Source organism: Pyxicephalus adspersus, chromosome 2 (genome assembly GCF_032062135.1).
Source record: "Pyxicephalus adspersus chromosome 2, UCB_Pads_2.0, whole genome shotgun sequence".
Taxonomy (NCBI): domain Eukaryota; kingdom Metazoa; phylum Chordata; class Amphibia; order Anura; family Pyxicephalidae; genus Pyxicephalus; species Pyxicephalus adspersus.
In genome coordinates, this window is record NC_092859.1 from 158,274,688 (window position 1) to 158,286,311 (window position 11,624).

The 11,624-nt window shown below is 40.3% G+C and overlaps 1 long non-coding RNA gene across 1 annotated transcript; it reads left to right on the forward strand.

Moving 5' to 3' along the window:
- The first annotated feature begins 5,916 nt into the window (after window positions 1-5,916).
- LOC140322232 (uncharacterized) lies at window positions 5,917-9,418 on the forward strand. The gene is made up of 4 exons (XR_011919186.1): window positions 5,917-6,010; window positions 7,245-7,346; window positions 7,524-7,621; window positions 8,577-9,418. It is a non-coding gene; the product is annotated as an uncharacterized lncRNA (long non-coding RNA).
- Window positions 9,419-11,624: the final 2,206 nt, after the last annotated feature.

The following is an 11,624-nucleotide window of genomic DNA, read 5'->3' on the forward strand; positions in this document are numbered from 1 at the left end:
GTCACTTTAGGTTTGCCAACCCCTAAACTGCTCATTGAATAAATAAAAAAGAGGAAAATAGATGTTTGGGTTTTTTTGGCCAATCATGGTATTAAGATTTATTTAAACTTACTGCTTTATGTTGCACTTAAGGCTAGACAAGTTTCATCTAGCTGGTATATACATAGAGGGGATATCGACTACAAGTTAGTTACATAATTTAGTTCTGGCCAGGACATCAATAGCGGTCCTGATGTCCCAGCACTATACACAGTTTAACAATCACACAATAGTGGTAAGATAGTTCATCAAGTAAAGGAAATAGATAATATTTGATGGGAATATTAAAGAGATCTCACAATTATACCTCTTCCCTTGGTCAACCATTACCCAATGCCCCATCCCTAAATTGAAACCACAAAAAAGAAAAACTAGATATTGGGACTTTAAAGGCATTACTAATGACACAGAACTTACACATAATTTCTCATTATTAAAAATATAGAAAACGTTTTATTTGTGCCAATTAAAATCAAATTAAAACAAATTTGGAATCACCTTACAGAAGCCATGTGATGTGTAGTCTCATGCATATGTTCTACGCGTTTTGCGGAACAAGACCCGCTTCATCAGGAACCAGGGGACATCTATGGTCATATGTAGTACACGCCAAGATAGAACGGGGTGGTTCCTTCACAGAATGGTAATTTGAAGGGACCAAAAACCACACAGCAGACTGTAGGGAAGGTTGGGCTCTTCAAGCAGAGGAGGACAGCATCAAATCTCTGCCAATTATTAGCTTTGATTCCCCTATTGAAAATGAGTAGAATTTATATATGTATAGTTGCTCATATTTTGCTAGCGTTGTCTGCACCTCCACATTGCTAAACAATTCAATCAACAAGACATGATCCACCATACAATAAGATTACCCTCCATCCAGCCAAAGATCCCTGAGATATCTTAAATACTGACGCGTTTCGCCTACAGGCTTCTTCAGGGAATATAGGAACGTAAGGAGTATTAAAGTACCCAGTAGTAGGGTGTCATGAGGGTTAGGGGTATTGGAGATGAACAAGGTAAACCCTGTGATTTTTGATGAGTATTTTGCAAGGTTGGGGTTGAGATATCTAGCAGGGAGATCCTCCCCTGATTTTTAGCTAAGCAGAGGTTGGGCTGCTGACTTAGCTGGATAAAGCAAAGGACCCTTTGTGTCAGGATTTAAGATATCTCTTTTATATCCCCATCAAATATGATCTATTTCCTTTACTTGACGTGAACTTCCTTAACACCATTGTGTGATAGGTATACTATGTATAGTGCTGGGACATCAGGACTGCCTTCAATGTCCCCGCCAAAACCTAATTATGTGACTAACTTGTACTGAATATCTTCTCTATGCATATACCTGCTAGATCAGGGGTGTCAAACTCAAATACACAGAGGGCCAAATTTAAAAACTTAGACAAAGTTGTGGGCCACCCTTGAAATTTATTGAAAACATTGAGGAAATGTTTCCTTCTCATTAGATATAAACCCTTTTCATATGGAAACAAAGAGGTTTTGCTTCATATTCAATCTGGAACAAGCTTATAGTAGGGAAAGAGGCATAAAACATTTTTTTTACTTTTGTTTAAGAAAAAATCCTATGCCTCTTTCTCTATTTGTAGCCTTCTGAGTTAAATTTCAATGCTAACCTTTTTGCACAGGCTAACAATAATAACAATATTCTTCTATGAAAATCCAACCATTCCAGTCCATGCCTTGGAGTAGCAAGGAAAAGCTGAAAAGTGCTGGAAATGCCAGACGCGGCCAATGCGGAGCTAAATCTTATGAGTGGCCCACCGCTGGAAGTCACTCTTCATTGAAATAGTGCCGCTACTAAAATTCCTGGCATTATTTGCGTTTATAAAACAGTCCCTTGGGGGGGCCAAAACAAAGGATTTTGGGGGCCAGTTTGGCCCCCGGGCCATAGTTTGACACCCCTGCACTAGATGAAACTTGTCTAGACCTAGATGCAACGTAAAGCACTAAGTTTAAATAAATCCTAATAGCATACTTTGCAACGAACCCGTCTTTTTTCTTTTTCTTTATTTATTTAATATTTCTAGCTTTTAATAATGCTGTTTTTGTATTTATTACTTAGTGTTCTAACAAATAAATATGTCTTGTTTTTTTCTATTTCATTTGCTTTAATTGTAGGTTTTCACAGAATCAGAAAAAAACATTTGAGTCGTCTTGACAAGACATATGTACGTGTTCCATACAGATAAAGAAAGTGTTGAGTAGTCTTTATATAACTGAAATAAATGTACAAGATTTCCTATAAAAATATTGGAGGATTTTCATTTGCTCTTTACCCATGATAGCATAAATTCTCTGTATTTTCTTTTCACTATTCACTATTTTGCTGTAACATTTTGTAAAATGCAATACAAGCTGGATTTCCAGCAACTAACCATAGTTCTTAAGGTGATATTAAATGGTGAAGGACTCTTAAGTCTCCCACTCGCTGGGCTAAATAAGCAGTCATAGTACACACAGTATGCAGCTTTTATACACCGTGCTTGTCTAAAGCACAGTAAAAGCCACTTAAACACACACATACACAGCAGGGACCCATTTTGTTGTGGTAACATGCATGCAACATGCACAGATTGCTGATTACCGGCACCATTCATTTTGCACATTGCAATATATGACAATGCACAAAATGAATGACCCTGCCTTTGATTTTTCTTGTCTTGTGCTTTTTTGCACAATGGAATGCATTGGTAGAACATTCATTTCTAGAAATAAATTTAGCATTAAGTATTTTGCAGATGAGTTACAATGCAATCAATAAATCAGAGTTTGTATGCGAGATATTAAACTAATTGAGTAAAAGCCACAATTTACAATAAATTGAGATCATTATAAGTTGTATACAATGGATAGACTGAGAACATAAACAAAACACAGGGTGGTCCTAATTCATCAACAACGTCTTTCATGGGTGGAACACGGAGGGCTGGTGTTTCCAGATGTGCTGCCGATGCTCTTCTGCAGAAACACAAAGATAAAGGCAACATTGAGAACCAAAAACACCGTAGCCATCCATGGACACTTTTAGCAGCTAATACAACAAGCTGAATTTCATTTGCAATTAAGATATCTAGTGGCACTAATTACTCTATATTGGCAAAAACCAGTGTGCCCATTGTCCGCCAATCTACAGTTAAGAGAAATCTGATCAGAAGCGTTCTTCATGGAAGACTGGCTGCTGAAAAGCCAAAGTTCTGATGTGGATGCCATGGCCAAAGCCTGGGCAAGAAATGGAGTGCAAGAAAATGGTAGCAAATGTTCCACACTGATTAGTCTAACTTTTGAAGCTTTTGGGTGTAGCAAGGGGCATTATGCTCAGAAAAGACCTGAGGAGCAATACATGGATGAATGTCTGCAGGCATTATTGAGGGATTGTGGAGGATCCTTGCGGGCTTGGAGCAGAATTTCTGCAATGGTTTTTGGTAGAGGTAGGCAAATTCTAGCTTTTAGGGCGGATATAGCCTAGCCAGTATTCCAGTCCAGCCTAATGCCTCCCCAGTTATTTATTGTTGGATCTGGCCTAATTGAATTGTTGCGTTATTCCTGCGATATCTTTGAGTTCCCGCACAGTAGCCCCAATTGCTATGCCTAAAGAGCCTACGCGCTGCTACCAGTCCCTTGAAAGGTTGACCTTGGACGTCGTGTCTTCAACCCCGAATGGACTGACGAATTGTTCTTCGACCAACGAGGCAACAAAGCCCTGTGTTTAGTGTGCAACGACACCAACAGCACTTTCAAGCGGTCAAATCTCAAGGGCCATTTCCATGCCAAGCACACTTACAGAGACTACACCGCGGATGAGCGGAAGACTGAGGCTGCTCGCTTGCAATCATGGCTGAAAAAAACCTTTCCTTGGACACCTTGTTTCTTCTGGCCTAGTTTGCCTTCTTGACCTCCTGACATGGCCTAGTAGTCCAAAAAGTTTGCCAACCCCTGCTTTATGGAGTACATAGTTATATTATTAAGGCAGCATACACATGTTCTTTATTTGTCAGGAAAGATCATTTCCAGTGACAAAAGGGTGATAGATGAAGGAATGAGCAATGTACACATAGTGCCACTTTATTCTATGATAAGGGGATGGGGTAAAATGAGTGCGTGACACCCTACTGTGCTCTTCTCATGGATCCGTCAGGACCGATCCATAAGCAAGGTCAGGCGACCGCTGTATGCATGTCAGAGTCTCACCTAAGACAAGCCCGAAGGTTCATATTGGATGAGAATCATCTGACGTCTATACATAGCCTTAATGTCCTTCGGTAGAACTCACAGACTAATTTCCCTGCTGTAGTCTAAGGTCTTGGGGAAAAGCCATTTAATCTACCAGAATGGTTTGAGGATGTGGAAAAAAGCCAGAGTGCCCAGAAAAAATGCACACAAGCCTGAAGAGAACATACAAGCTCCATGCAAATCCAGGATAGTAGCCCAACCAAGATTTGAACCTAGAACCCTAGCGCAGTACCCAATACCCAACTCCATGCAAAGACATGGTACACGGTGGCAAGTGCCATGTCAATGCATAGAGCTGGGGATTTGGTCAGAAGTCATGGTCTCCTTGATGGTGAACTGTACAGGCAGATATAAAATCATAAAGAAGATAAAGATGAAGCTGGGTTTTTTTGGCAATAACCACTTATAATGTAGGGAATTTTCACAAAAACAATTGGTGATATATACAATAGTTACGAGTGGTCTTTCCCATCAACGATTCAAGTGTGTTTGGGGGGCTAGCTATATATATAAAGAATGGGGATCAAAGGTAAACTGCTCTTGTTCCAACGCGTTTCGCTGTGCAGATTCTTCAGGGGATTGATTGAGACTATTAGCACTATATTCCACACTACTTTGGCCAAAGATACGGTGATGGGAGTTCATATTTAATAGCTGAGCATATTGATGAAGAAAAGAAGGTCAGAATGAGTGGATAATCACCAGGAAGAGAGGACCACAGCCGCAGTCTCTCCAGTTCATCTGATCAATCCCAAAATCCATTCTGCAGCAGGATAACAGACAGCCAAAGTCATAAAGAATGAATGGAAGAAGTCCTGAAAGCAATGGTAACAGATCTAGACTACTCAATCCAAAGCACCTGCTGCCATTTTCCTGCACGCCATTTTTTTCATGCTTAGATAAATCACCTTGATATACAATAAGTGAGCGTTGTCACCGAATGACGATATAGAAGAATGCAGCCACCATATTTCAGGCCTGCTATCTGCAATATATAACAATTCTTGGGTTTACATATGCAAGGTTCTGTCACTGCTTTAAGTAAACCAGAGCTGCAATGTGAGCGATCATAAATAATTTCCCGGCAGCCCCAATTGGAAGATTTCAAGGCGTCAGTGCTCATGAAGAGTTTAACATATTCCAGTAATATCTCGCCAGCATCTGGTAGAGGTGAAGTATGATTACTGGAGCATTGCTCCATGTGTGAGCCTGTTTTAAAGAATCTCTGGCTTATAAAATGTAATTAGGACGGATTTTGCTGTGACATGTTACAGAGATACTTTGTGTTGGAGAATTAATCGGGTAGAGATTACAGTCCGGCACACCGCTGTCTGCTCCATGACAAGCCCAATCCTCCTGCTGTGCTGCCTACAATTTCAAAGTTGGGTCAATTCCTGCCTCCGTTTCTGCCTCCCCAGCACTGCGGCCCTATTAATTATTAAAACGGTGATTTAATAATGCAGAAAAAACAAACGTAAACACACTTTGCCGTAATAGAGTGCCGTGGAAAACGGTTGGAAGAGTAGGGAAGAGGAGAGGCAATAATATTGTTTTATTCACACTCTGCTCCGAGCCCCAGGATAGCAATGATATCAGAGCTAAGCCGTAATGAATCAAACTCCCAGCACAGCAGGGCTGCAGCCCAAGCAAATATCGCAAAAAGCAGCCCGAGCAAAGAATACATTTATTTTTTTACAGCAGGGGAAAGAATTGAAAGGTAAGTGTTTCATTTCAGTCCAAGGTCTTTTCTCAACATTTAACCTCATTCTGTTGTTGAGGGATGACAAGAAAATGATAACATGACATTGCAGATCTTTTGCTATGGGGTATGGGTAAAAAGGTATAAATAACACCCTTGGAAGTGTAGTTTTTTTCTGCGGAAAAGGATAGTTTTGATTATTTAACCTGTCTTTCTGGGCAAATATTTGTCAAAATGTACATTTATTAGGGACCAAAAAATGTATTTTAAAACATTGTATTCACTAGAGATGGGCAAATGCATGGTATTGTACCTGAATGGGGTCAGGTAGACATGGGCTAATGTACTTTAATGTACTTAAAGGATATTAAGTAGACATGGGCCAATGTATTTTAACGTACCTAAAGGATATTAAGTAGAAATGGGCCAATGTATTTTAACGTACTTAAATGGTATTAAGTAGACATGGGCCAATGTATTTTAACGTACTTAAATGGTATTAAGTAGACATGGGCCAACGTACTTAAATGGTATTAAGTAGACATGGGCCAATGTATTTTAACGTACTTAAATGGTATTAAGTAGACATGGGCCAATGTATTTTAACGTACCTAAAGGATATTAAGTAGACATGGGCCAAGGTACTGAGATTTGCAACACATACACACTGTACATTTATATTTGATAAATTGAGCATTTACATTCAGAGCCAGAACATCTACAAGGCAATAGAAGGCAGCAAGCTAGGGCCCTGTGGATGTCCATGGGGGTCTGGCTACAAACTTAAACTCCTACGGAAATTGCAAATTTGGTTGGAGGTGTGGAGTTCCCCGTCACATCACAAGATGTGTCATATGGGACCACACCAGTATAGACAATCAAAATAAGGGGGATTCTTCTATGTCTGCTGCAATCCTCATCAAGGTATGGGGACCCAAGCTGCTACCTTGTCTACGGCCCCATTTTGTTCCAATCCACCTTTCTAATATTTGTAATTGTGATCACTGTGCACAGGAACTAACATACTGAAGGTCTACAATCTGTATTGTTAAATGACTAGGGGGAAGCACTGAGTGTAAATGGTCAAGACACCATTACATATACAACAACATAAGTTTATATCCAGTTAATAAAGTACACAGGGGAAGTGCTCCCATTGCCTGGTGGTGGTACACTTGTGTGGGTCTACTTTCAAGTAGTTTTACCATCTTTAGAACATTTTATAATATGTTTAACCATCTCTACCTAATAGTTTTGCACCCAGGAGATACTTTCCGCACAGACTTCAACCACACCATCAAAGGATCTGGTAAAGAGCAGATACCTCCACTTTTGGCAACAGCTGTGTACTATAGTAAGTATGCTTACTTTCCAAAAAGTGACAATCACTTTCAGTTGATCCATAACATTACTGTATATTGCTAAAAATAGAGTGCTGGTGTTAAAGCTGATCTCTGGGCAAATGTCATACCTATCCCCCCCACCACCACCATCACAACCCCCTCTTTACCATCTACATTTTTTGGTACAGAAAGATGTCCATGGGCACATGGTCCGATTTGATGCCATGGACTTGGACGGCAACTATCAATGTTATCAGTTGGGGGAAAACTCTATAATTGTGCTTCGGTGAGTCTTCTCTTTTCTTTTGGCTACATTATGTGAGGTCCTTCTCTGGGTGCCCCCTTCCTGCATGTGGTAGACATTTCCTATTGGCTTTTTCCTATGGTGGTTCCCTCCTAGGGTCCATAGGAGGAGAGTGAAGATGCAACATCAATGCAAATGGATGTTGGAGACCATCAGGTGCAGCACTATTAGGGAACCTAGGAGAAGTCTCTGGGGCATGGAATTAAGGGGGTGGACCTCTAGTCCAGTGTTTCTCAACCAGGGTTCCTCTACAAGATGCTGGGGGTTCCTTGAGCAATGAGCAGTTTGCACCTCTCAGGTCAGTTTAGGTGACACCAATGATGTTTTTGGCTATCTGTAAGGGTGACATTCTTCCCAATGGCCAGCAATGTAAGAGGAATTCTTCCCACTGACCATCACACCAATATACTGTGAACTGTGAATATAAAAATTTTAGAAGGGGGTCCCTGAAGACCTGGAAGTTATTTCAAGGGTTTTCCAATGTTAAAAAGATTAATTTTCATAGTCAATGTAGACCTGGAAGTGTTGAGTACAATCGGCCTTTCAGTCTTCTTCTCACCTCATATGTGAAGTGGACACTTCCAGTAAGACCACCAAATTCCCTTTCCGGTTATCTCCTATGGGGCACTGTACGTTTATTTTTATGTAACAATGGCCTCTGCTGAAAGCAACAAACATATTTTTAGTTTACTGAGAGGAGAATGAAAGAATAAACAGACAAAGACTTGAAACCAGAAGACTAAATTACCAATGTACAAATACAAAATCGCGAGGCAACCAAATTATTTGTCTCGGTCAGCTGGGGTTTTATTTGTTTACTTTTCTGTAAATTTAAATTCAATGCATCAGTTGTTTCAGAGAGCCGTGTCATTGCATAATATAATGGCCCCTTTCCTTGGAATACATGAAAATGGTGTTTTTGTCTATCACATATTAGGCTGCTCACAGAACCTCTCGAATCATGCGGAGGTCAAGGACAGCTTAGGTCCCATTTGGCTTACCGAGCTAAGATGATGTTGTGAATCAGATGACGGACTGATGAAAGGAAAACAGTTTTACTGAAAGCTTTTCTGCTAAAAACCCATTGAAAGGTGTGAGTGCTTCGTTCTTCAATCAGCCCCCTACTGCGAGCGGCAAACAGAAGATGAGAAAGCAACCCTGCTGATATTATGCCTGCAAAAGCATCACAACAAACACAGCATGCTGTTCTGCATTAGTGAATAATGCATGCTGCCAATTACTGGCTGAAAAGACACTTGTCACAAAGCAATGACCTAAATATGTAATGCAATCTAATGAAGTTACCGTCACCTCATTGGCCAACAAAACTCATAATTGTTTACTTTGCTTGGGCTGGTGATGGAAGTTGGTTGACACAGCAAACAAGTAATTTTGGGGGCCTAATCCAATCATTATTTCTCTGTGTACAGGTAGGGATTTCAGTAAATACTTTTAAATAGCTATGTAATGCTTGTAAATACTCTGCAGATTGGGAATGTGAAGTTAATATTCAATGCTTATGGAGGGAGGGTTGGTTGCTGCCATAGTGCATAGCCTATATGGTGAAATAACCAATAGTGCATAGCCTATATGGAAAAAAACAATAGCACGTGGGTCTTATGGTAAAATACCGAATAAAGCATATTCTACATTAGTAAATAACCAATAGCACATAGCCCATATGGTGAATTAGCCAATAGCACATAGCCTGTCTAATGAAATAGCCAATAGTGTATAGCCCATATGGTAAAAAAAAGCTGATAATGCATAGCCCATATAGTGAAATAACTAATAGTGCATAGCCCACATGGTAAAATAGCCAATAGCACATAACCCATATGGTGAAATAGCCAATAGCACATAACCCATGTGGTGAAATAGCCAATAGCACATAGCCTGTATGGTGAAATAACCAATAGTGTATAGCCCATATGGTAAAAAAAAAGCTTATAATACATAGCCCACATGGTAAAATAGTAAAAAGTGCATAGCCTATATGGTAAAATAGCCAATAGCACATATCTCATATGGTTAAATATTCAATAGTGCATAGCCTATATGGAAAAAAAAAACAATAGCTCAAAGCTCACATGGTAAAATAGCCAAATGTGTATTGGCTATATGGTAAAATAGCAAATAGTACATATACCATATAGTGAAATAGCCAATAGTGCATAGCCCACATGGTGAAATACCCAATAGCACATGGCCAATATGGTGAAATAACCAATAGAACATAGCCCATATGGTTCAATGGCCAGTAGTGCATAGCCCATATGGTGAAATAACCAATAGTGCATAGCCCATATGATGAAATAACCAATAGAATATAACCTATACGGTTAAAAAGCCAGTAGTGCATAGCCCATATGGTGAAATAACCAACAGCACATTATGGTGAAAAAACCAATGGCAGATAGCCCATAGCCCATATGGTTAAATAGCTAGTAGTGCATAGCTTACATGGTGCAAGGGGAAAACCAAGAGATAAGAACACCTAATAAACAGAAATCCCACATGAGTACAAGTGACAGAGATGGATCACACACAAGGCAACCTAGATAGAGGGAAAGGCCAAGGGTACAACTACAACCCCCTTGCTCCTGCAGTAAACCAGAAGGCTTCAGCTATAAACACACATGTGCGATAATTGTCATTGGAAACGATTGTTAGTGATTGCTTCCAGAGACAGTAGTAATTAAAGTTCATTGGACAGACAGGATTGTTTGTTCCATGGACAGGAAAGGGGGAGGACAAGTGGAAGGCGTCCTTCCCATAGGAAACAGCAGCAGTTGTTAGCTATCAGAGGTTCAGTGATCTGGCAAGAAGGATCCCAAGGACGGATTGTACGCTGTGTCTGATGGTGTCAGCCATGCCAATATACGTAGTTCATAATGTGTGGCCTCTCTGTACCTATTGAAGTCCTTATTAATGTCAATCAAAAGGAAGACGAGACAGGGCTAAGCTTCTACCTGCCTGAACATCTTCTGGTCATATCCAATAAATCAATATTCTAATACACAGCCATCCCCACTATAAAACGTGGAATCCTACCAACTCAAAGTCGGAGGTGTAAGTCGTTCATTCATCTTGTAATCCTCCAGTTTCTCAGTTGGCCATAGTTGGAATTTTGTTTTGATCTGATTTGACTAAAAGAACAAAAAGTCAGATGGTTTATTAATTACAAATACTCCAAAATGCAAACATTTGCAATTTAGCAGTCATAGAAGAAGCTGATTGTTTTTAGGAATAGTTTTTTTCACATATTGAACAAGTAGGCAAAATGAGTTCAGGGATCAAAAAGTTTAATTGAAAAGAGAGTGGGGTGGCATGGTGCTATGTATAAAAGAAAAAGTGGAGCACTGAGCCATTGACTGTGTGCCCCAGATATATTTTGAGGTCTCAATTTTAGGCAACACTACACAGTACCATTACATTAGTGATGGTCAACTCATCTGATGTAGAGGGGCTCAAGTTCAAAAGCTGACAAAAGATGAGTTAATAGAGCTGGGAAAAAAACATGGATATGCTACAGGAAATGGTCAGAGACCAAGGAGATGATACAGGAGATGGTCAGAGACCAAGGAGATGATACAGGAGATGGTCTGAGACCAAGGAGATGATACAGGAGATGGTCTGATACCAAGGAGATGATACAGGAAATGGTCAGAGACCAAGGAGATGCTACAGGAGATGGTCTGAGACCATGGATATGCTACAGGAGATGGTCAAGGACAAAGGAGATGCTACAGGAGATGGTCAGAGATCACTGACATGCTACAGGAGATGGTCTGAGACCATGGAGATGCTACAGGAGATGGTCTGAGACCATGGATATGCTACAGGAGATGGTCAGAGACCAAGGGGATGCTACAGGAGATGGTCTGAGACCATGGATAGGTCAGAGACCAAGGGGATGCTACAGGAGATGGTCTGAGACCATGGATATGCTACAGGATATTATCAGAGACCAAGGAGATGGTCT